The following is a 26,323-nucleotide window of genomic DNA, read 5'->3' as shown; positions in this document are numbered from 1 at the left end:
AATAGATGGATGAGGCTTTCTATTCTTAAGCTTGCAACAGTCATTCTAGCAACAGATAAGAAAAGTCTTTCTTATCAGGAAAATTACTGTGTGATTTGATAAAAGAAGGAGAAGCAGATTTATTCTGGAACATTGACCTGCAAAGCCCCAGTAATCTACGTTTTCAAGCATGTGGAAAAGGAGTGTTGGCTAAAGCAAGCAGTTGTGAGCTCACTGTGTATCTTCTATGCTATCCTTTAAAAGCACACTCAGACAGAATGTACAGTATTACACTTCCCACCATTCCTCTCTATTTTTTGCAGTAAAATAAATCTACTTATTTTAAAGTCTTATGTATACAGTATATTGCCTGACTGCTCAAACTAGGGGATTTAGCTAGGTACTTAGGCCCTGGGTTGGCCACTATCGTAAATGGATCTTCGGTCTGTCGCAATATGGCAATTCTTATGTTACTATGTTAAGAATGACCAAAGTGGTTTAGGTCAAAAACTAATACATCCTGGTTAAAACATCAGAATAAAAACAAAACCCAAAGTAAAAATGTCTATCATCAATCGATCTCCCTAGAGCAATGTATTGCAAACTGTGTGCCACAAGATGCTGGCGAGGAGGAGAGGCGCTGGCTGACTGCTTACAGGACGTGCCTCTTGCGACGTGCATCTCTCCTCCTCGCTGGTACCTCTGCTCCTTCTCATAGAAACATAAAAACATAGAAAGATGACAGCAGAAAAGGGCTATAGCCCATCAAGTCTGCCCACTCTATTGACCCACCCCTTTAAGTCTACTGACCTCCTTTAAGTCTGCTGCCACTCTACTGACCTACCCCTTTACGTCTATATCCTATTGACCCTATTCCTTGACTTGACCCTTGTAGGGATCCCACATAGGTATCCCATTTATTCCTAAAGTCTGGGATGCACCTGCACTGGAAGCTTGTTCCAATGATCAATCACTCTTTCCGTGAAGAAGTACTTCCTGGCGTCTCCATGGAATTTCCCTCCCCTGAGTTTGAGCGGATGCCCTCTTGTGGCCGAGGGACCTTTGAGAAAGAAAATATCATCTTTCACCTCAACACGTCTCCTCACCTCTCCTTCTGCAGCACCTCCACCACTGGCAGTAATAGGAGGCTCAGGTCTGAGTTTGGAGAATTCCGCGCATGCGTGGACGTTGATGTGATGACATCATACATGCGCATGACATCATTGTATCGACATCCGCTCACTTCTGGGTACCCTCCATCTGTGGCCCCGAGTTTAGTGTGCCACAACTTAAAACATTTGCGACACACTGTCCTAGAGTATCTCAGCTTTCCTGGACATTCACTCCATCAACTATAGGGCGAACTGTTCCTTCCAGCAACTGGTACAGGAACTTGAAGAGGGGGAGTCACACTACACCTGGGGGCGTTAAAGGTGATTAGCCTAGAGTAACACGCATGTTAATGTGTGTAGAATGTTTAGAGGGCTCTAGGGCAAGTATCAACATGCAAGCCAAAATGATTGCAAATTGTAGTTAAATGTATGTTAATTAGGTTACTCAGTATTCCCTCCCAATGCTCGAATAACACCGCAGAAAATAATGATGGCCTTTAATGCTGAAAACTTGCCACTAGCTTGGAAATGGTATTAAAGGTTTTGAGGAGAGGATTTATTCTGAATTTCTGCATTAAACTGCTGGCTTTGTGTTGTTCTGGAAACAGAAGGAAACCCGTATAGCTTCTAAGCACTGGTAGTGAGAAAGAAACGTGTGTGAGTCAGAGCAAAAGTGAAAGCACCCTTTGGCGCCTATTTTTCTGCACATAAATATGAGCCTTTCAAAAATGTAACTGCAAACAAGTTTTGAAAAAGCTTATATTTAAAGGTGCAGAAAAATGGCGCCAAAACTTACACTTCCGGTTTTGTCTGGATTTGCGTACAAGAGCTACATGTACCTTGAAACGTTTCTACCATGCTCCAGGCATGCATCAAATTTGAATGCCCTTTGCTTTGAACATTTGACATCTAGGTTTCTGTGCTGTTGGTTTAGCACTGGACCTTTGAGCATCAGGACCCTGGTGCTTAGAAATGGAAAGAGAGTCACCCACTGTACCATCAGAAACAATCTGGCCTCCATTGACTACCAGATGTAGTTCCTTATTAGGACATGGGTAGAGAGAGTCCTAATTGTCAAGATAGAAAATACTTCAAGGAATTCTTATTTTGGAGGGGGGGAGGCTATTCTCAAAAACGTAAATTCCGCTGCTCTATATATAATCTCTAATTCTTATTATGTTTTCCTTTCTCTAAAACTCTTGTAAACCATGTCAAGCTCTATCTCTATAGAGAAGATGCGGTATATAAGCTTAAGGTTTAGTTTAGTTTAGTTAGACAATCTCCCAAGTTTCTCAAGTTTAGTTGAAACTTTGATTAAATTGCAATATCATATTTCAAAGTGGTGTACATTTTAAAAAAATCGGAGTACCAACAACACTCAAATCACACTAGATGAGGACAATACCAGGCATACATAAGGTGAGCAGGTAGAACCACAATAAATTAAAGAAAAAGAGAAACAAAGAAGGTTAGAACAATAGGGAAGGTAATTGCATGCAAATAGATTCCATGCATATTATCATCTACCATAACTGCCAAAGACCAAGTATGCAACCTAGAGGTACTTCTAGACTCATATCACTTACCGACTATATCTCGCAAGTGGTCTTGACTTCGTTCTACTATCTACGACAACTAAGGAAAACTATTTCTCTGAACCGGTCTTTACACAATTTCTCTATGCCTTCATCCCCTCCCGCATGGACTACTGCAATGCACTATTCAATGGACTGATGACAAAAAAAATATAAAGCTTCTCCAATGTGTACAAAACACAGCAATCAGACTAAGAACTTTCACAAACACGATTCAGTATCCCAAGAGCTAGCTTCAGCCCACTAGCTACCCTTAGCCAAATGCTGCATCTGCAAAGGCTCAGTATGTGCATTCAAGTCCTTACACAACATGGCACCTGGCTACATATCAGCCAAACTCCCGCCTTATGTCCCAAACATACCCCTCTGCTCTCAGGAGGAAACACGTCTTCAAATACCCCCTGGTTGGAGCCTCCAACTAGAAAGTGCTAGGCAAAGGTCATTCTCTCCAGTACCAAAGTACTGGAATCAACTACCTCCTATCATCAAATCCCTTAATGGACTTTTGAACTTTAGAAAAACAATAAAAACCCACCTCTTCACCTGACTCCTCAGGACAAGCTAGCATTCAGACTGTTACTCCAAAACCACTGTATTCTTAATAGATGTTCAACCGACTCTCTCTCTAAGCACACACTAACTCTCTCCCTGTGCATGCTTCTGACTTCATGCGTCTCCCTGCGCATGCTTCAGGCTCCAAGTGTCTGCTACTCCAGAACAATTAAATTAGACGCATCTCACGGTACCCTATTGCCTTAGTCTTCTGTTCCTTCTTGTTAATTGTAATATGTCTTATTGCTAACTGTTATGTATGATACCATGTAACCCGCTCTAGGCTCCTTGGGGAGGACAGGATTTAAATTGAATCAAATAAATAAACAAATAAATATTAATTTGGGAAATCCTAAAAACTCAACTGGGTTGTAGCCTTCGAGGACTGAGGTGGCCTACTCCTTTGTTAACAAGATGGGAACATTTAAGGAAAACTGAAAAGCAGAGGGTGAAACTGAAAAGGATTTTTTTAAGGGAAACAAACTTATATGTATGAAAGTAAATAAGAGAAAAAGAAGACTGCTGTGGTTCTCCAATGAAGTAGCTGAAAACACAAGGAAAAGAGGTTAGCCTTCATAAACTACAAGTGATCATAGAATGAGGAAGACAAGCAACAGTATCTAGAAAAGCAAATAGTAACTGGTAAAGTAGACAGGAAATTAAAAAAAAATAGCTAATACAGTATAATCTCTTACTGGAATGACATAAGGAGGAAAACACTACCGTCTGTTTTTTTAAGTTAAGTCACAGTTTTAAAATATTATTTACTAATTGTTAAGGATTACCAGTAAGAGGCTAAAGCATTGCACAGAATCAGATTACAACAAATATGGGAATTTTTTAATGCCTCTGAAGTTAACTTACCCAGTAATACCTACTACTGATTTCAAGGGTAGAGGTTGGGATCTGTGGCTTTTTTCCTCCCCATTGCCTTTTTGTTCCATGGAACTTACATATATTTTCTTGCTATTTATAAGAATTTGGTAAATTGTCAGTAATAACCAGGATGTTTGTATTTTTTGTTTATCACTCCAGTTTCTCTAGTTTAATTTTACATCTTTAAAATAGTTACAGGGAGACATAAGACCTTTAGGAACCCTGTGCCTCATTTTCATAAGTGCAGAGAAGCAACCATTAATATTTACAACTCCCTTGCAATCCAACAATTATCCAACCCACTTCCTAACAGCATCTCTTCAGTCCAATACCTCACATTCAGAGTTGGTGTTAAAAGGCAGAAACAGGGCAATTGCCCCAAGCTCCTGTGCCTCAGAGAGCCCCACACCTGCCCAAAGCTAAAGAAAGTGTAGCCTGCTAGCTAGCTTTGAGGCCTGCTTCCACATTTCTGTCCTGGGCCCCAGCATATCTAACATCAGCCCTGCTCACATCTCACCAGTGAAATCCTGGGACCCAGGGCTGGCCTTAAGCAGGGGTGACAGGAGCAGCCATACAGGGCCCCATGTTTAACTGAGTCAGCACCTCTGTTTCCCTCCCCTCAGCCCACCGGGCTGGCGTCTTACCTCTCTCTCAAACCCTTCTGCCTACGGTCCGGCATCTCTCTCTGTGAATCCCTGTCCCTCACAGTCCAGCATCTCTCCCCTACTCCCACATACCTTAACTGGTGTCTCTCCCTTAGTCTATAGCTTGCCAGCAGCAGCAGCAGCGATTCACCTGTGTTGCCAGGGTCTGGTCTGGAACCCTTCTTCTGCAGCATCTCACCCCTGCAGAAACAGGAAGTTATATCAGAGGGCATTGACACCACAGAGGAAAGCTTCTGAGACTGGCACCTGGCAGCACTGATGAATCTGCTGCTGCTGGTGAACTGTGGATTAATGGACAGATACTGTTTAAGGTACTAAGTGGAGGTGGAAAATGCTGGATTGTGGGGTTGGGATGTTTCAGAGGGAGGGACAGACACTAGACTATGGTGGTGGTGGTGGCAGTTCAGGTTTGTCTGAACAGAGCCCTGAAACTGCTAAGGCTGGCTCATCTTGGGGGTTACTGAACTAAGGTTCAGCAGTATCAAAAGCACCTTTTCCGCACATCTGAAAGTATTATTATACAGTGAAATCAATGGTGGTTTTAAACCCTAAACCCATCACCTTACAAAATTACAGACATAGGTTCAGCACCCCTAATATTGAGCACACTCCTTAACAATGTCCATGAAGGGGTAATTTCCATTGGGTTTAGTACCCCCAATCATTCTGAAAAGTTGACTCCTCCAGGAGTGTTGCCCACCGCTGGGCAACATTGGCACCGAGCGGTGGGGTAGAATTGTACTTTAAATTTATAATTACTAGTTTTTTTAACGACATCTGTGCTTTAAGCAATAAAAGGAAATGGAGAATAAAATTGACTCATCACTTTCATAGAGGGTCAAACAGAGGGGAGCCGAGGAGAAAGACAGAAGATCGGACACTGTGATCTCCTCACAAGCTGAGAGATTTCAGTGTGCCTTAGAGAACTGTCACATAAAAGTGAACATTTAATTTTATGCAAGCTAGTTATTCTGACTCTGCTGTAAAGTGAAGCTTTACAACTGAAATCCTGTATGTGATAGGGAAGCCAAGCAGAGAATAATAAAGAGGAGATAAAGAAATGAAATATCCACAGTGAATATTCATGAGAGATTTGCATGCAGTGGAGGCAGTGCATGCAAATCTCTCTCATTAATATTTATTGTGGATTTCCTGAAAACCCGACTGTGGGGTGCCTCCAAGACTAGGGGCTCCTTTTATGAAGGCGCGCTAGCGGTTTAACGCGTGTAATAGCGCACGCTAAACCGCCGGACGCACTAGCCGCTACCGCCTCCTCTTGAGCAGGCGGTAGTTTTTGGCCAGCGCGGAGGTTAGCGCATGATGAAAAGTCACGTGCGTTAACCCCACTAGCGCGCCTTTGTAAAAGGAACCCTAGGTTTGGGAACCATTATGGGACAGGAAATAATTAAAGCATTCATAACAAGTTGCTGTAATACGTAGTTATAAAATACAGAGAAATGTGTGAACATTTCATAATGTCATGCATGTATCCTTCTTTGATACCTTAGCACCTGCTTTTGATGACATTCATTCTCTGACCTGTTGTGTGTAGTAAATCTATCACTAAACATTAAATATGTTTTCCCTAGAACAAGCTAAGCAGGAAGTTCAGTCAGTCAATTCAGACCACTATACAATAGCATGGGAACTTTCATATACTCAAGGTCAATCAATGGCATCACAGAAAGCTCCAGCCTCCCTGAGATTTCAGCTGAACTGCTCCATTTTATGAAAAGAAATAAAACAAGCTGAACGTACCATTCTGTCACATTGCAAGGGTGCACGTTTCCTCAATGGCGTACCTAGGGTATGTGATACCTGGGGCCGATCATTTTTAACACCCCCGCATATAACAAGGGATTGGAGGAGCGCCCCCTAGGAGCTGCACCTGGGGTGACCCATCATTCTCCATTACGTGGTAAACAAATTTTTAAATAAATAAGCGTGTTATATCTGCTCTCTCCAACTTAAGGAACACCCTATTCTCCCTCCCCAGTGGAAAGTGCACAGTGACTCTCAGGGGCAATAATTTGGTTACAAAAGGATGCCCTTCCAATCACTTGACCAACCGCCTCCATGCTACCCGCAAGGTTTTAGTAAAACACTCCCCTTCAACTCCATTGGAGTCTGTTCCTGGGATGCAAAGAACATGGAAAGTAGGTGGTATGTGCACAAAAGTTCTGTTCCATCACTATGGGGGGGTCACAGAAAGCCACTCTCCCACATGCCTTAGTAGATAAGCATAATTATACAATTGCATATTGGGTAAGCCGAGATCCCCCTGATGCCAGCCTAAACTGCAACTTCGGTTTTCTAGCCGCCCAGCAAAATCCCACAAGAGGTCTCTATGCAGTAGCTGGAGAGGGAGAGTCTGCAACATGTACCACCATCCATATCAGACTTATCCGACCCATCAAGGACAAAGGAAGTTCCCGCAACCCCTCCAACAAAAGCCTCATTTCCCGCAGCAATTTAGGAAAATTAAGCTCATATAGCCTGACTGTACTGATGGGCATTTGTAGTCCATGAAACCTAAATGAACCCTCTGCCCACTGTAAGGGAAACCTAGATCCCCATTGCACCTGCTGTTCCAGCGATGAAAGGAGGGCCTCAGATTTATCCAAGTTAGTGCGTAACTCCGCATAGTCCCCATACTCCTTAAGCAACTCAAGCAAATGAAACACCGATGTCTCTGGAGAAGCCAAATGTACCAAGAGATGGTCCGCAAATGTTGCTGCTTTAAAGGTGGAAGGTCCTACTGGGATCCCTCTGATAGGAGGCATAGCAGCAATATCCCGAAGCAATGGGCCCAGGGTAAGTACAAATAACAACGGAGAAAAAGGGCAGCCCTGTCTTGTGCCTCGACAGTATCCAGGAGGCGTTTGGACTCACAGTCATTAACACTTATTATCGCTTGGGGAGATGCATACAATGCCCGAATAGCTGAGACAAGAAAAACATCAAAACCATAACTCTCCCGTGTAGCATAAAGAACGTCCCAACAAACCCTGTCAAAGGCCTTCTCTGCATCAAAACTGATGACTATAGTATCCGATTGTAGCCTCGCCATCTGTTCCAAGGAAATCAACAGTTTATGCATATTCTTTACTATAGATCTGCCCTGTACAAATCCAACCTGAGAATCGTGTACGAGTCTTGGCAAAACCTGCATGAGCCTATAAGCTAACACTTTTGCTAGTAGCTTAATTTACACATTCAGCAATGAGATGGGCTGATATGACCCTACACAAGACGGATCCCGCCCTGGTTTAGGCAGCACCAAGATCCGTGCAACATTTACATGGTCCGGCATGGCCTCGGCCTGCACCATGACATTGAACATCTGAGCAAACAGATCTGTTATCATCTCTCCCATGAGTTTGTAAAACTCCACCCGGAATCCATCAACCCCAGGGGCTTTCAAAAAGGACTCTGTTGCACTGCATACATAATCTCATCCGCCATTATCAGTGCATTTTAGTTTCGCCTATTCCTCTGGGTCCAATCTAGGCAAATGCAAAGTGTTCAAATAAAGCTGACCTGATAAGTCCTCCTCCTTTGGCTGAGCATATAATTGGCTATAATAGTGAGCAAACAGCCTATATATACCGTAATCCATAGTGACCTGCTCCCCTGTAACTGTATGTAAACACAAAATCTTTTTCTGCCTTTCCCTAGAATTCACCAACCGGGCTAGCAATTTACCCCCTTTGTTTCTATGTTTATAAAGATGACATTTGTAATAAGCAAAAGATTTAACCGCCTTCTGATGTAATAGCTCATTAAGGGCTACTTGAAGCTCCAATAATGCAGCTTAATATTCCACCCGTCCCATTCCCTTCATATTGCTGCCTTGCTCTTCTCACCTCCTGTTCCAAATGCAAGATCTCCCTGTCCCTAGCTTTCTTAACATAAATACTATAACTCAAAATCTCCCCCCGAAGTACAGCACAGGGTCATTGAGAGAGCCCACATTATGGGTCTTATAATCTTACCAACCTTTCAAAAGACGCTCTTGAAGCTTGACATCCTTCGCTAACGGAAAAGTCCAACGTCTCAGTCCTCCCCTCTCCACTCTCACCCCCATGTAACCCACACCCAAGCATGATCAGATATCATATAGGAACCAATACCCACTTGCTCTACTTCGTTGAACAGGCCCCAAGAGGCTAAGACATAATCCAGGATGGAGACATGAGCCCTAGGCAGCTTTTATAGAATCAGAACCTAATTGTATAAGGCCAGTCTGGAATAATTTATTAGGAGGGTTTCATAGTGCTTATTGGTGAAGGCCATCTGTCTGTCTATATCAGGGGTCTTAAAGTCCCTCCTTGAGGGCCACAATCCAGTCGGGTTTTCAGGATTTCCCCAATGAATATGCATGAGATCTATGTCCATGCACTGCTTTCAATGCATATTCTAATCTAATCTAATCTAAACCTTAGGTTTGTATACCGCATCATCTCTACATTCGTAAAGCTCGACACGGGGAAATCCTGAAAACCCGACTGGATTGCAGCCCTCAAGGAGGGACTTTGAGATCCCTGGTCTATATGTATGACTAGGTTTGGTTTTGGTTGTGCAGACAAACCTATGAGTTCCAATAACGGGAGCTCCCAGGCGGCATTATCGTGAGATCGTGAGCAGGGATCCCATCCTTCGCTGTCAGGGAAACTGAAGAAAGCCATGCCAAGAGGAGGTGAAGCAGCAGCTGCTCGTGGGGACTCATTCCCTGCCAGCAGAAATATGTCAGCAAAGGAGGCGATTTGGTAAAGAGGAGCAACAACCGCCAGCAGAGGAAAAGAGAGGCTGCGGTGACCCCAATCCCTACCAGTGTCTCTCAAATGTTTTTAGCTACAGGACACTGATCGGAGCAAGTGGTTTTCACAGCACATTAAAATTGAAATGATAAAATTGCAAAAGCAACAAAAAATTAAATTTGAGAGTTATTTATATAAAGTTCTCTAAGGGCTCCTTTTACTAAGGTACGCTAGCGGTTTTCACGCGCGCTTAGCGTGTGCTACAATACCGCACGCGCTAAACGCTAACGCCTTCATAGAGCTTGCATTAGTATTTTTCATTTAGCGCATGGTTAGCGCACGCTAAAAACGCTAGCGCATCTTAGTAAAACGAGCCCTAAGCTGTGTATGGGTAATTGTAACAACGGCGAAACTAAAGTAGGTAGAACAGAATTGTTAATCAATGCAACGAATGAGCTTGTTTTTGAGTGCAAATTAACTCAAAACGCGGCTTGCTAGTCGACAAGCAAATACGCATTTCATCATCCACCATCTGCCGTCGTTCTCTTTTTTTTTATTATTTAATTTCTGTCAGAGCTGTAAATCCAAGTTTGCAAAGATAAGAAGATCCAAACGGTAACAAAGCCTTGATTGCTTTGTTGCTGAAGTTAGGATAACTGCTGCATAAAAAAATAAAATGACTTGCGTTAGTTTTCAAGGACCAATCACATCAAAGAACGATGCTTGTCTGGGTAGTTGTAGGGAAGGGGTAAAACGCGGACCTGACGGACCTCGCGGATCTAAACCCGCACGTCCTTAAAATTCTGAGGTCCGCGCCGCTTGTAGTTAGTTTCTGGCTCTGATAGACCTCGGTGACAATTTAGCGCTGACGGATCCGTCTCAGCATAGGGAGGGAAAAGTATTAGGATCCGTCAGCGCTAAAATGTCACCGAGGTCTGTCGGAGCCAGAGACTAGTGCTGGAGCGGCTCTAAAACGAATCCTTTAAACTGGTTTCCTGTAGCCCCAGTAAATCGGCTCTGACAGACCTCGGTGACATTGTAGCGCTGACGGATCCTAATACTTTTCCCTCCCTATGCTGAGATGGATCTGTCAGCGCTAAGTTGTCACCGAGGTCTGTCAGAGCCAGAAAATAAGTACAATCGGCACGGACCTCAGAATTTTAAGGACGTGTGGGTTTAGATCTGCGAGGTCCATGAGGTCCGTGTTTTACCCCTTCCCGTAGTTGTATCCTTACGCACACAGACGCTCATAACATTGGCAGACTCTTGCGTACGCTATCTATTCTAGTGTATACTTATGAAGGGAATTTTTTTTTAAATAAAGTAAAATTCTGGAATCTCTTCGGGGCACACAGTCTGAGAGTCACTGCCCTGCAAGGCCATGGGCAGAGTGAAGACCCATGACTGAACCTGTCTCCTGCTGGCAGAACTGAGCAAGGTTACAGTGCTTGCCCATGGGGGATGGGATGCTCACTTGCAGAATCGCCCGATTATGTCATCATGGCCTTGCTCAGTTGCCTGCAGAGTGCTTGCAAAAGAAGGAGGCTGGGGGAGGGGGCGGGGAAATCCAGATGTAGGAGGGAGAATGGAAGGGAGGGGAAGGGTAGAATGTGAGGGGGTGGAAGATGGATAGAAAATGGAGGGGAGAGGAAGAAAGACTGTGAAGATGGGGAAGAGAGGAGGGCAGGAAAATGGAATTGAGAGGGGGAGGCAGAGGATCTGGACTTGTGAGACAGAGGCATGGTTTCATATCCAGTTCCCCCCCAGACATGCATGACTTTGTAAATAAAGGCAAGGGGAAATGTGCCATTTTGTCACATTGTAAGTGTGCACTTTTTAACTAGTTCTGCTTTGCATCACTGCACATAAGAATATGCAAAACAGGGTCTTAAAGATGTGCATGCACACAGTATCATGACAAACACTGATGCTAGCGGAAACAGGAAAGGAGCAGCCTAGTGCTTAGATCAGCGAACTTCACTATTTTTCCAGTGGTGGCTACAATAGGAAAAACAATTATCAGGATCATCGTTGGACAAAATGAACAGTGCACTGGGCATGGGGGGTGGGGGTAGTCCATCCAATGATACAACTGGCCTGGTGCTTCCTCCTTTGATGATATGCTCAGCTTGCCCGCTTATGCAAATTTAGAGTAACTTCTGTAACTAAAATAGTGTACTCCTCCATGCGTTCTCTCTTTCCTTAAATCCATACTCTCCCCATTGTCTATCCATGTCTCTCAGCCCATTACACCCCCCCCCCCCCACACACACACATTCTCACCTAACTCATTTCCACTAAACACTTCTCCATCTGAATCTCAACCAGTCTCTGTTCCATCCCCAGCAGTTAGCCTTTACCATCTTGTTTCTAACCTCCAAGATGGCTCTCTTTATTTTATAGGTCTTTAAACATACATATCCAGGGTGGGAGGGAGGTGGGAGGGTTTTGCATTGGAATTTTATGGATAGATTCTATATATGTATTTATTTTTCTTGAATATTAGGTGGGAGGGAGGGGTAAAATAACTGTTCAGAACGAGACTTAGGGGTGATCGTAGGTGAGAACATGAAGACTGCCAATCAAGTGGAGCAAGCTTCATCCAAGGCAAGGCATATCATAGGTTGCATACGTCAGCCTGAAGTCATTATGCCATTGTATAGATCCATGGTGAGGCCCCAACTGGAATACTGTGTGCAATTCTGGAGGTCGCATTATCGTAAGGATGTGCTGAGACTGGAGTCGGTCCAGAGAATGGCCACCCGGATGGTCTCGGGACTCAAGGATCTCCCATACGAGGAACGGCTGGATAAGTTGCAGCTGTACTCACTCAAGGAACGCAGAGAGAGGGGTGATTGAGACATTCAAGTATCTCACAGGCCGCATCGAGGTGGAAGAATATATCTTCTTTTTCAAGGGTCCCGCGGCAACAAGGGGGCATCCGTGGAAAATCAGGGGCGGGAAACTGCAAGGGGACACCAGGAAATTCTTTTTCACTGAAAGGGTGGTTGATCGCTGGAATAGTCTTCCACTTCAGGTTAATGAGGCCAGCAGCGTGCCTGATTTTAAGGCCAAATGGGATAGACACGTGGGATCTATTCATGGAGAAAGGTAGGGGAGGGTCATTGGGGTGGGCAGACTAGATGGGCCATGGCCCTTATCTGCCGTCTATCTATGTTTCTATTTATGTCTGTAAGTTCAATGTGCTTTTCTTGTAATATTATATGTATATGTATTATTTGTTTTGCACAATTGTAGTTTGGAAACTCAATAAAGATTTAAAAAAAACAAACAAACAAGCAAAGTGGCTCTCACTCCAGGTTTTTTTACCCTTCCCCCCCCCCACTCATCTATATTTTCTGCACAGGCTTCTGGGCCTCTGAAGCAGCTACTGTATTCTATTTTCTTCCACTACTTCATGACTCTTCAATGAGTTTGAAAAGTATGGCGCCCCAATTCCTTCACTGAACTTTCAGTCTCAGGAGAAAAGTGTGGGAGATGGGAAAGAATAAGTCTCACACTTACAGAAAGCTGCATGGTGCAGGCAGAAACAGAACAACTGTTATGCATGTGGCCCTAAAGGGGGGGGGGAGGGAGGTGAGAATAATATGTATAGAGGGAAAAATCAGGGGACCATACTTAGGGTTGGTGGAGGCTGCTACTGGCTCCTGGGCCTTGCACTGAAGAACACTGACAGATATTGGACTCAAAATCAGAAAGTAGGCTTCAAATCCTGCATCTTCACTAGCACTTTGTGTGACCTTGAGCAGCTCATTAAATCTCCAATTGTTTTAGCTACCCATTAGCTAAAACACGGGAGTGGGGATTGTGGGAATCCCGCGGGTCCCGCAGGAACCCTGCAAGGATCCTGTCAGATCTATGGGACTCCCATGGAGATCCCCTCAGGGCTATGGGACTCCCGGGGGATCCAGAGGCCTGGCAAAAGAATTAGAAACTGGGACCACGATGATGGAAAAACAAAATGTCCCACCAGCTACAGCAAGGGAGATGTTCATTTTGAGGGGGGCTAAACTCAAAGTGGGAGGCCCTCATAGTTATGCCACCAATTGTGTTTAGTACAAAATGAAGTGCTTGCTGAGTTTGTTTTGGGGTTTCCAGTTCAGTTTTGTCACATTTTGCTTATGCAACCATTGTCCTGAAAAGTGCCTCTCTCAATTCTTCTTTAAATGATTTTGATGTTGTATTGTTTGATTTTTTACTTATTGCTGCATTAAAAATCATTTGTGGATCTTAGAAGGACCTCTCACAAGTTATCTATGCCAAGTGGTGGAACCAGATATTTGCTCTACAGATATGAGCTTTATATTGCCAAAAAAATTCCAACTCTTTTATTTCTTTTAGCAAGAAATGGTTGACCCTCAGTCACATGACCTAATGTCTATTCTAATTCTTTCTGGTGATGTATGCATCTCTTATTTCTGTTCACTGTCAGAAGTGATTGCTGCTTTTTATAGGGATAGGTAACTTTTATGGGGAGACGGGCGGGGACAGAGAAGATTCTGGCGGGGATGGGCAGGGAAAGGCAGGATACTGATGGGGAGGGCAGGATTTCGGTCCCCACGCAACTCTCTACTACCCATTTGACATAATAATAATACTAACTTTATTTTTATATACCGCCATACCACAAACAGTTCTAAGCTCTTTGAAGCAGGGGCTTATTGTGTCTGAGAGTTGCAGAGTAACAGAAATGTTACTCATCCCTGCCCATCCCCAATGGAATGTAACCCATACTCACATGTAGCTGATAAGATACATTCCATCCCCACAATTAATCTCCATCCCCCAGCCGCGGGAATTAACGCTTTTATTTACTTTGTTTCCTCCCTGATTGGCCCAGATGTATAAGACTCCACCCATAGGAGGGGCCTTAAATAACCTGGGTCAATCAGAGCTTCAGGTCCCTCCACGTGCGAAGGGGAAGGCCTGCCATTTTGAAGAGGTGGGCCCCCTGGCTGGTAGGAGTAGGCATCTCTCTGGCCAGCCATCTGAAAATAAGGTAAGGGGGAGAAGGGGGGGGGGGGTCATTGATAACTTTTATGGGGGGATGGGCAGGGACATGGGAGGGACCAGTATTGCAATGGACTGGCCACCCAGACACTGCTGTAAATGTCACAAAAAGGTTACCACATAAACATCTAACCAGAACTCCCTTATAGATTATGGTAAACCCCCCAAAACCCACTATACCCACCTGTCTACAACCCCAATAGCCCTTATGGCTGCAGGTGGCACCTATATGGCCATAGAGTGGGGTTTTTGGAGAGTTTGGTGGGCACATATGTTTCACTATAAATTTAGTGGCTAGAGTGTTATATGGGCCTGGGTCCTCCTCTCTATGGTTCACTGATGTTCTGGAGACAGGTATGTAGTTTTTTATTCTGATCTTTGTGGGGGTGTGAGAGGGTCGGTGAACAGTGGGGGAGTGTGTGTGGGTCTTTGCAGTGGTTATCTGGTCACTTTGGATACCTTTTTGGCACTTATACCTGTTTTTATATCGTCTAACTCACAACGTTTAAGTTTCGTCCAGAATGTCTAGTAAAACATTTGATTATCCCTGCAGGACAACTAAATCTAGGTCGGCCCCCATCCCACCCACATACTGCCCTAACCACTCCTCCAGATATGCCCCTTTCAGCTCTGGGTGCACAGTGGCATTCAGAGGCATAAAAAGTCCCATGACCTGTCTTTTAGATTGTCCAAGTGCAGACTGACTTGGCTGGGTTTTTAGACATATTTACGTTTTGATTATGAGCCACATACTTTAAAAATGGGTCTATGCTGGAGCCTCTAATGTAGCGGTCTCAAACTCAAACCCTTTGCAGGGCCACATTTTAGATTTATAGGTACTTGGAGGGCCTCAGAAAAAAAATAGTTAGTGCCTTATTAAAGAAATGACAGTTTTGCATGAGGTAAAACTCTTTGTAGTTTATAAATCTTTCCTTTTGTCTAAGTCTTAATAATATTGTCATTTATAGCTAAAGAGACATATGATCAAGAAACTGTTTTATTTTACTTTTGTGATTTTGATAAACATACTGAGGGCCTCAAAATAGTACCTGGTGGGCCGCATGTGGCCCCCGGGCCGCGAGTTTGAGACCACTGCTCTAATGCAAATCTAAAAAATCCAGCTGATGAAGATCATGAAGCTATGTCAGCTGAAGACTTTCTCTGAAGATGGCCAAAAATCCCTTTTACCAAGCTTGGCAGGAAGCAGCCGTGTCCCTAAGTCACAGATGCTGGCACCTTAGTGGCTCAAGGATGCTGTCAATGATTGCTACGCTTGGTAGAAGGGAGTTCCAGCCACCTTTTGGAGGAGGTCCTCCTTAGCTGGTTGTGCTTGGGGATCCCCACAAGCTAGCATCAGCAAGTACTTCAACACTGGAGAAATAAAACCAGAAATGCATTTCCTTTTCTGTTGAGCACTATACAAAGACATACATACATTTCCCAAAGCTAACATATTTCAGTCAATAAATTCATTTTTTTACCTTAGTTATCTGGAGATTTATTTTCCATCAAATTGGTTTCAGTTTCTCTTTTTTCTGCTTTTCTATTTTCTGCAAATTCTTCCTCGGTTGCTGTCTATTGGTTCCTCCTATCATGGTCCAGCATTTCCCCCTCTCCCATTGTACAGCATCCTCACTTCCTTCTGTCCTGCATCAATCTCCCTCTTTTTTTCCCCACTGCACAGCATTTCTTTCTTTCTCTCCTCCACCCCGAGGTGCAAGATGTCTCCCTCTCTCTCACTGTCCACCATCTCTCTTTCTTTCATTCCCTCTCTTGCTGCAAAGGGAGTGGGGATAGAGAGAGAGGGATCTAGGGTGTATCTCTCCCAGCCTCTCTACTGCCATGTCCAACATTTCTCTCTCTCTCTCTCTCATCCCCCCAGACACTTTTGCCCGTCCATTAGTGCTAACCAATTCAGGGCAAAATTTTTCAATTCGATTCAGCCTATTGATTCTCCCTCCTATCTCCCTGTGCTTCAGCTTTCTGTCCCTCCATCCCATCCCACTTTCCGCCTCCCCCGACCCCCCACCCGGTAGTGAGGCCTGACATTCCTCCAGGACCTCTTCCTAAAGCAACAGTAGCAATAGACAACTAGCAGACGCAGGCTCTGAACATGCTTGGCCAGAGCCTGCCCTGCCAGGGCTTCTCTCTGCTGCTTCTCTGACGATGTCATTGCTGATGCAGCAGAGGGAAGCCCTGATGGGGCAGGCCGCGAACAAGCATGTTCAGAACCTGCATTTGCTAGCTGCCCACTGCCGTGGCTTCTTCCTTAGGAGGCCCCTCACCTGGGGGGGGGGAGGGGGAGAGAGAGTGGGAGTGAGAGCTGTTCACTGAATCAGCAAGTCTGATTTTGGGGGAAACAAATCAATTCGATTCACCAAAGTGAATCAGTCAATCAAGCAGCACTATTGTCCACTAGCCCCTTGCCCAACATTTCTCCTTCTTTCCACAAGGAAAACAGCAGCGCAAACACAAAAGAAACTGTGGAATTGATGATCCTGTCAGAAGTAATTGCTGTTTTTTTATGGGGACGGGCGGGGATGGAGGTAATTCCTTGCGGAGATGGGTGGGGACGGAAAGGATCCTGGTGGGGATGGGTGGGAACGGAGAAGATCCTGGCGAGGACGGGCGGGGATGGGTGGGATTTCTGTCCCCGCGCAACTCTCTAGTTCCAATATCAATCTACGCTACGTTATATCTATTCTGTGAATGTTGCACTATCTACTAAGCTATATCTGCCAAGTATGTACTTTTCACTTATGTCTGTCCTGTCTATACTGTGAATGTACTTTTGTAACCTGTTCTGGGCTTTTTGGGAGGACGGGCTAAATAAATGAATACATAAATAAATAAATGCTGCCTGTGGCTGACCCAGAAGCCTTCTTTCTTATATCTGAGCCCCGCAAGAGTTGATCCATCGCTACTGGATCCATGCATACTTCTTTTTTTTTTTTTTTTTGGGGGGGGGGGTGATCCCAGTCATCCCCAGAAGTGAACCTTGTGGGATCGCCATCATCCCATGCAGCTCTCTATTTGGGAAACACTGATTTAAAGTACAGTGGTGCTTCGGTTTGCGAGTAACCCGGTTTGCGAGTGTTTTGCAAGACGAGCAAAACACTCAGCAAACTTTTGACTCGCAAACCGACCGCTGCCCTGATCAATGAGCACTTACAGGGGATTCCTCTTCCGTCTTCCGGCCAGCCTTCTACATCGGGTGCCTTCCGCAGGTTGGAGGACCTCGGTCTGGGCCTGCGCGGCCGGGTGCTGTCCCTCCTGTGCGTTGCATGTGACGCGCACAACGTCAATCATTGGCGTTGTGCGTGTCGTGCACGGCGTGCGGGTGGGGCGGCGCTCGGCTGCGTGGGCTCGGGTGGGGGCTCTCCAGCATGCGAGGGGCATCCGACGTGGAGGGCTGGCCGGCGGATGGAGGAGGCATCCCTCTGAAGGCACTGTGAAGTTCTCCGGCGGCTGGCAACCCCCCCCCCCAAAGCGGCACTGTCGGGTTCTTCTTCCGATGACGGACGGAGGAGGCAGACGGAAGAGACGGCGCTGCAGCACCTGGCCCCAACAGGTACAGACCCCGGGTTCTGAACCAATCCTTGCTGTTGCCACTATTGTCTATGGGGAACTTTGTTTTGATAAACGAGCATTTTGGATTACGAGCATGCTCCTGGAACGGATTATGCTCGTAATCCATGGTACCACTGTATTGGTAAATATAATTGAAGATCTAAAGCAGGGATGTTAAAGTCCCTCCTCGAGGGCCGCAATTCAGTCGGGTTTTCAGGATTTCCCCAATGAATATGCATGAGATCTATTAGCATACAATGAAAGCACTGCATGCAAATAGATCTCATGCATATTTATTGGAGAAATCCTGAAAACCCGACTGGATCACGGCCCTCGAAGAGTGACTTTGACACCCCTGATCTTAAGATATGTTTTTATAACTATAAAAGTACCATACTTTTTTTTTTTTTTTTTTTTTAATCTGGAGTAAGTACATTTCTATAGACTTTAACCCTTCCTCTGACTCCACAGCCCTGCAAAAGAGGTATTACAGGAGTTTTCAAGGCAGTTCTCAGGACAAATCCAGCAAGTAAGGCTTTAAAGATCTCCACAATGAATACTAATAAGATAAATTTGCATGCACTACCTTTATTCTATGCAAATGTCTCTCATGCATTCATTGTGGGAATCCTGAAAACCTGACTAGCTAAGTGTGTCCTGAGGACTGGGTTGACAACCTTAAGGTACAGTAATACTTTTTTTCTTGGGCTAATTTTTTGACTAGCTCCCAGGAGTTAACGCTCCCTTCCACAGCACTTCCTCCATGTCTTCTTTTCTCTTTAACCCTAGCTCTCTCTCTCTTCCCTCCCTCCTGTATTTCCCCCTGGTCTCTTCTTTCCTTACCTTGATGAACTCCACTAGTGGTTTAAAACTTTTTAAGTTCTGCCCATACAAGCATCACAGCTGCCAGCACATGCGCTTCCTGTTCAATCGTTGCCCTTCCTCCAAAGTGATCTGTTCTCACAGTCGGGAAAGGTTGTGAATAATCGGCTGTAAATGCTTTGCCTGAAGTTCGTTCCCTCTCTCTCTTTTTTTTTTTTTTTCTTTAACAGTGGTTAAAGGGAAAATGTAGTACAGTATTTACAAGTCGGTGCCAGAATCCTGCACTGGATCCTAAATGGACCTGTTTCAGATACAGTGTGGATAACTTTACTGAATTGTTCCAGAAGGAACAATTAATTACCAAAATCCTCAAGTTTCAATAAAGCCAGCCTAAGTGATAAGTCAGGTATGTCAGATGATCATTAGTACAATTACAGAAAAAAACAAAACTCCAGGTTGCCAATTTCTGCCACCTTTTCCTTCTTCCACTTTTCTGGGCTCCAGGTGTCTCCCTCTGTAATTCCAGCGGCGGCCAGGCCAGGCCTCCGCGTGACTCCCGATCCCCTGCCTAAGAATCCGCGCTTCGCAGTTTTTTTTTTTTGCCAGCGACTGCCTCGGCCGCTCCGGGTTTCTCCCGCTGCGACTCCCGATCCCGGATCGGCCTCCGGGCTCTCGCTCTCACCTTGTGGGGCTTCTGGTTACGTTGTAGCGGGGCTGCAGCTCGCGCAATCCTGGGTCCTCCTGTGCGCGCGCGCGCGCCGGCGATCCGGCTGCCTCCGCGGCGAGAGCGCACGAGCGGGCGCCGCGCCGCTCGGGACGAGGCAGCGGCCGGGGGGCGGTCGGAGAGCGCGTGAGGGCAGCGCGGCGGAAGCCCAGGCCGAGCAGCAGCCTGGCAGAAGGGATTTTCTCCTTGGGTCGGCTTTCTTTCTTTTTTGTGTAATTTGTTCTCTAGGAGGGAATCCCAGCGTGTGATGGATCGGCTCCAGTAACCAGAGCCCTTCCCCTGCTCTGTGGATGCGAACGAAGAAGCAGGGAAGGGCAGGCAAGCAAGAGGATCATGCAATATTTTTGTGTTTGCATCTTTCGTCGCTTTTGTTGGGATGTAATGGAGTACACATAAACTCTTTCCTCCCTGCTTTGTTTGGTGGGGGTCTAGGATTGCAATAAAAACGAGGTAGGTATGTGAATATTTTATACGTTTGAGTAGTAAAAAATAAAAGGTAAATATGGCATTTTACTGAAAAGCATAGAACGTGTTTTCTGATGAAAGATTGGGGGGGGGGGGGGGGGGGGAGGAGGAACAAATCAGCTTGTATTTGATGAACGACTTAATTTTTTTTGCAAACGTGAAAGAAAATAAAACAAATTCCGAAGCAGATGTAGAAACCATTAGCCGGGGCCAGAGGGAAATCGCACAAAAAAGCCTTTCAGAGCAGGCTCTAGATCTTGTCCTCCCCCCCCCCCCCCCTCTTCAGCTCTGCCTTTGTTTTTTTTTTTTTTTCTTCTTCCCCCTGCAGTTTTCGTATTTCTGAAGTCTGGGGGGGTTGTAAAGAGCAGCGTGGAATCGTGTCCCCTCCCCCACTTCCAGTGTCTGGGCTGGATTAGGACATTTCGGGGGGGGTGGGGGGGGGTTGTTTCCTCTTTAAACCCTAGTGAGCCTTACCAGAAGGTATTGGAGTAGTAAACCTCGGCAGTGAGTGGCCTGGGATCCTTCTCCCCTTTTTCCTTGCCGGGCAGGAGGTAGCAGCTGTAGCCCCCCCTCGATCTCTAATCTCATCTCTCATCCTGCCCCGGCTTTCATGACTTTTGAGGTTATTTTTCTGCTTCGTTACTTCCTTCGTCGAAACGGTGCGCAAAGCAGACGGCGAGGGCTGGAGATGCCCAAACTTTGCAAAACCGCGTTTCAGAGTGGAGACGTCGGAAGCATGTGCCTTCTGGCCCTCCGTCGAATTCCATCGGTGCCGGCGGTGACTCTCCTTTCCTGAAATGTCTAAGGACTTGTAACAAACGCCGCTCCCTTGCACTCAATTTCGGGTCACTCGGGCTGCAGAGAGCTTGTGCGAAACCGAGGCCTTAACCCGGTGAATCCCGTGGCTTTGTTGAAAGGTGTTTTTCCTTCTCAAGTGGCTGATCATCTTTAAAATATCTTTGGCGTTTCATTGCAGGAGGTTTTTTTTTTTGTTTTTTTTTGGTGGGGGGGGGTTGGATTGTGGCCCGTGGATTAGTATGTTTAGAACTTTTTTTTTTAAATTGTAGTAACTCTGGATCTCTAACGGCCCCTATACCTTCCAACATGATATTGATATGTAGGATGGCCTCCTTTTTACTTGGTGCTGATTTTCTCTTCTTTACAGAAAATCCCCAGCAATCTTTCCTAGGCTTCTAGCTACAGAGAAAGGAAAGGAGTCGGTAGTGGCTCAGTGAAAGTTACATTCAGTTGCCCTGACTCCAGAAGGTTTACAGTCTAAAGTTTGTATTTAAGGCAGTGAAGGAGGGAGTTCAGTGGACAGAGAACTGTTCTTTCCTGGGCCTCAGGTCACTGTTCTACCACTAGGGATCCTACTAGTACATTTGACCTAAAATGTTTAGTTCCCTTTGGGTTCTATTGTAATTGTCATCCAGCCTGGCAGGTGGCTGTAAACGTTTCCTTAACTCCCTGGGATTGTTTATTGACTACAGATAACACCAACTACCTTTTAATGGTAGCCAGCAAAAGAAAATGTTTCCTATGTCTGCATTTGATAGCTGTACCCTGGCTCTTGTTACATTGGTCTTCGCCATTCAGATATAGACACTTTCCCCATTAAAAACAAAACAAAAAAAACCCCCACAACCAGATCCCACTAACTAGTGCAAGGACTGGTGTATTTGGATGCAGAAATGTTGTACTAGTAGACAGTGTTCCCTCTAAGGTGAGCGCATGAGCGATCGCTCACTATTTTCAGTAGCGCGCTCATGCTTCTTCTGGTGTCGCTCACTCGAGCGGAGGTGAGAGGAAGCGGCGGCGGTGGTGGTCTGCCCTGCTCGCCTAAGATGCAGCAGCGGCGGCTCCTTTCATGATCCCCACAATCAGTGGCGTACTAAGTGGGGGGCGGTCCGCCCCTTGTTTTTATTGGTGTAACGCCGGCCCTGCAGCTCCGGACTTCCCCACACCTGCCCCCCCTTCGGATCGCTATTATTTTAAATGTTATAGTGGCGGCGCTGTATCCATCAGTGCAGATGTCTAACCTCGGCCTGCCCCGGAACTCTTACTGCAACAGTGACTTCCTGATCCTGCCTAGACGGGCGGCTGCTGCAGTAAGAGTTCCGGGGCAGGCCGAGGTTAGACATCTCCACTGATGGATACAGCCCCGTGGTTATAACATTTAAAATAATAGCGATCCGGGGGGGGGGGGGGGGAGAAGGTGCGGGGAAGTCCGGAGCTGCAGGGCCGGCGTTAGAGGGAGTAAGAGTTGATGGTGCCGCAGGGTCCCGCGGGGGGAGGGAGAAAGGAAGAAGAGGAACCAAAGCATGGCAATTTGGGGGGAGCAGGTGTGGGGAAGTCCAGAGCTGCAGGGAAGAGTGTTGCGGTTCCCAGCTGGAGGAAAAAGGAAGATGAGGGAGGGAATGAAAGGAGATGCCAGGGCTTGGAGGGAAGGAAGAAGATATGCCAGACTAAGGGAAAAGGAAGGGGGAGATGTGAGAGCATGGAGGGGGAGGGAAAGATGGAAGAAAAGGAAAGGAGAGAGATGCCAGAGAATCAGGGAAGGGAAGATACCAGACTATGGGGTGCAAAGGAAAGAAAGGAGAAGAGAGAGATGCCAGAGCATAGGGGATGGGTTGGTGACAGAGAGAAAAAAATGGAGAGGTGGCAGAGCTGGCTGGCTTTGGGGGTGGGCAAAATCTGGAAGGCAGTGGGGGGACATAAGAAGGAGGCACTGGGGGCACAAAGGACATGGGAAGGAGGCACTGGGGGCACTATGGACACGGGAAGGAAGGAGGGAGGGAATAGAAAGGGATAATTGTTGGGCCTGAGTGCAGAAAGAAAGAAAGGATACACAGTCAATTAATAGATGTCCCCTTTTGATGAAAAAAATAAATGGTCACGTTACCACTGACTTATTTTCTCTTCAGCAGAGTCAGCATCCGCGCTGAGGTGCAGGAAGGTCCTGCGATGACTCGTCTGCTGGCTCTGCTCTGGAAGAAGTAAGTTACGTCTGAGGGGGTGGACCCGGCAGACGCAGTCATTGCGGGACTTTGCCGCAACTCCCTGCATCTGCCGGGTCCACCCCCTCCAACGTAACTTACTTCTTCCAGAGCAGAGCCAGCAGACGAGTCATCGCGGGCCCTTCCAGCATGCGGCTGCTGAGTCCGCTCTAGAGCAAGTACGTCAGAGTGGGGTGGATTGGCAGCAGGCAGCTACATTCATCGCGGGACCTTGCTGCATGAAGGGAGAGAAAGGAGCAAGACTGCTGGAATGGAAGAGTGGTGGAGGGAAAGAAAGGGGGCAGGGTGGTATGGAAGGGTGGTGCTGATGGAATTGATGTACAGAAAAAGGGGAGAGACATAAGGGGGAAGGATATTGGAGGGAAAGAAAGGGGAAAGATGCTGATTGAAGAAGGGTGGATGGAGGGAGAAAGGGCAGACATTGGATGGTAGTGGGGAGCCTATGCTGGATGGAAGTGCAGATGGGAGAGATAAGAGAGCAAATGCCAGAAGGAAATGGGAGGAGAGAAAGAGGGGAGCAGATGCTGGATGATAAGTGGACAGAGAGAGGAGAAGGTACTAGATGGAAGGGTTGGAGAAAGAGGGTACATGATGGAAGGAGGGGATAAATAAAAGGAGGACACATGATGGGGAGAAAAGGATTGAGTTAGGGAAACATTGGAGGGGTGAGGGAAAGAGGTGGCAAGCTTTAGGTAGACAGTAAAAAAGGACATTGATGAGAGGGTAGTAAGAACATAATCTATACAGATGCAGAAAATAAATTGAAAAGGGAAATGAGGGAAAAAAGGGAAAGGGATTGCAGAGGAGAGGTGTGGGAGAGGGAAGGAGAGGAGAGAGATGCCAGACCAATGGGGGTGAAAGGAGAGATGGAAGGGGGAGGCATACAGTTTCTGGAAGGGGCATAGAAGGAGAGAAGATGCCATATAGGGGAAGAGAGACAGCAGACAGTGGATGGAAGGAAGAGAGTTACAAGAAGATGAGGAAAGCAGAAACCACAGAAGACAAAGGTAGAAAAAAATTTCTATTTATTTATTGCTTTAGGAGACATGTGTCACTGTTTCTGTGAAGCATTGTATGCAGAGTCCAGCTTCTTGCTGGTTCAATTTAACCTTTGTCTATGTATTTTTATTTTATCCCCCCTTTTACAAAACTGTGAAGCGTTTTTTAGCACCAGCTGTGGTGGTAGCAGCTCTGATGCTCAGAATTCTATGAGCATCAGAGCTGTTACCTCCGTAGCTAAAATCCACACTACAGTTTTGTAAAAGAGGGAGAGGTTAGTTTGTGATTACATATTCCATACTAGGCGAAGGTGTGTTCTGTGTTCTGTGTTTTCGAAAGACATAGTTTTCTGTTAGGATTGACGGTGTAGGATTGATCTATGCTGGTCTGGCTTGTTTAGTTTTACAATGGGTGTATGTAAGATGCTGCCTTTTCCTAGGTACTCATGTGTGACGTGTGGCTTGTTACTAAAAATCATGTTTTTCGTACAAATAGGGAGGGTGCCAAAAAATGATGGGCCCCGGGTGTTACATATGCTAGGTACGCCACTGCATTATGTAAAGATACCAGAAAGCTGGCGAAGCAAAAACTTTAAGTAAATTGTTATTCTTCTAAGTTTTGAGTATTTAACCCTCCCACAATCTCATGGGCACTCGTTTCAAGTTTCAAGTTTTTTGAGATTTTGATTTAAACGCAATATCAAATATTTTCAATGTGTATAACAAAAATAAATTTTGGGAAATAAATAAAAAACCATTTGAACAATAAACATACAAACATATCCATAGATGATTAAAAATACATAAGGAGTACAAGGATAAACTACATTTGTTTAAAAATGCGTCTTCCGTGCCTGCTCATAAATTTGTGGAATATGTAACTTGTCGCTCATGCATATTTTTTTTTGCACACACCTCATCAATCCTTAGAGGGAACATTGCTAGTAGAGTGTTCCAGTGCTGGGTACATCTATCTGAATCCAGGGAAAAGCAGCAGGGAGGTGGATGTTGAGGTCTGAAAAGATTCTCCTCCCCCCTCTCTTTCTCTCCCTCCATTATTGTACACAGCATGGAGGTCACAGGTTCATGCCTTGTCTGAGACTCAGAAATGTGTCAATTCTCCTCCCCTCCCCTCTCCTTGAGCACACATACAAGCCTTGTAGGCTTTCCTGTTGGACCTATTTCAGAGGGAGAGTTCCCTTTTAGGGTACACATCCTCCAGGTTGCTTCCCCTGTTCTGCACGGGTGTGGAAGAGCCACCTTGGGAACAAAGATTTCAGACTTGCAGGGTAACATTTGATAAATGAATTGAAATCTTTATCTGGAAGGACATTGTTAATTTTGCTTTCATATGTGTGGTACTGTCCACTTTCTATGATATTGCTGGTGCACTCTGGCATCGTTTTGTTACATCCCTTTATTACCCCAGATCGCATGTTCGTGTAGGGGGTAGTTTTGTAAGAACTTGGGTATATACAATATTTACATGCTCAAATAGGCTCTTATAAAATTGACCTAGTTTCTACTTTGAAGAGAGATTCACACAGCCATGCCCTACTGATGGTATCAGGCAGGTAGAGAATGACAAGGGGACAAATTTTTAGCTATCCCCAGAGGAACTCAGTTTCCCCGTCCTGTCCTTGTGAGTTTTGTCGCTGTTCTTGCCCCATTCTTGTAAGCTCTGCCTTAACCGCACAAGCCTTGGACTCTTATGATTTTAAAGTTTTTGAGGCTTGTGCAGATGAGGATAGAGCTTGCAGGAATGGGACAGGAAAAGAACTCGACAGGATGGGAAAAATTTGTCCCTGTGTCATTCTCTAGTATCAGGGCAATACTGACACTTATTCTAAAATGCACTTATTCTTACTAGCACTTATATAGACAGTTTTGCCCACCTTACATGGAACAGTTTTGCCCACCTTACTTGGAATGTGAACGCATATCTTGTCTTTATAAAACAGGTGCAACATACTCATATGCCTTTAGAGCCTTAGGACCAGGTTACAAAATGTCTCTGTTAGTAGAGAATGACATGGGGACACATTTTTCCCTGTCCTGGCAAGTTCTTTTCCTGTCTCTGTCCTCATCTGCACAAGCCAAGTGTCCGAGGCTTGTGAGGTTAAGGCTGAGCTTATGGGAACGGGGCAGGGACGGCGA

General features: G+C 45.6%; 1 protein-coding gene and 1 long non-coding RNA gene across 5 annotated transcripts in view; one reads left to right on the top strand and one right to left on the bottom strand.

Moving 5' to 3' along the window:
• Positions 1–20,988, bottom strand: part of LOC117348264 — a 41,999-nt gene extending 21,011 nt beyond the window's left edge. Inside the window, exons 1-2 of the long non-coding RNA XR_004536941.1 lie at positions 20,626–20,988; positions 4,852–4,959 (exon numbers count right to left, since the gene is read on the bottom strand). This is a non-coding gene — a long non-coding RNA (uncharacterized LOC117348264). The remainder of the gene's footprint in view (positions 1–4,851; positions 4,960–20,625) is intronic.
• ZNF609 (zinc finger protein 609) overlaps positions 19,028–26,323 on the top strand; it is a 333,270-nt gene continuing 325,974 nt past the window's right edge. The window contains exon 1 of one of the 4 annotated variants that reach the window (XM_033920159.1): positions 19,028–19,368. The gene's annotated coding sequence lies outside the window, so the exon portion shown is untranslated. Of the gene's footprint in view, positions 19,369–19,441; positions 20,141–20,846; positions 21,069–26,323 lie in introns of those variants that run through there. The other 3 variants (XM_033920156.1, XM_033920157.1, XM_033920158.1) reach the window with 3 other exon arrangements.

The sequence above is a fragment of the Geotrypetes seraphini genome, chromosome 14, assembly GCF_902459505.1.
Source record: "Geotrypetes seraphini chromosome 14, aGeoSer1.1, whole genome shotgun sequence".
Classification (NCBI taxonomy): domain Eukaryota; kingdom Metazoa; phylum Chordata; class Amphibia; order Gymnophiona; family Dermophiidae; genus Geotrypetes; species Geotrypetes seraphini.
The sequence above is the reverse complement of the archived record's forward strand: the minus strand, read 5'-3'. Positions and strand labels throughout refer to the sequence as shown.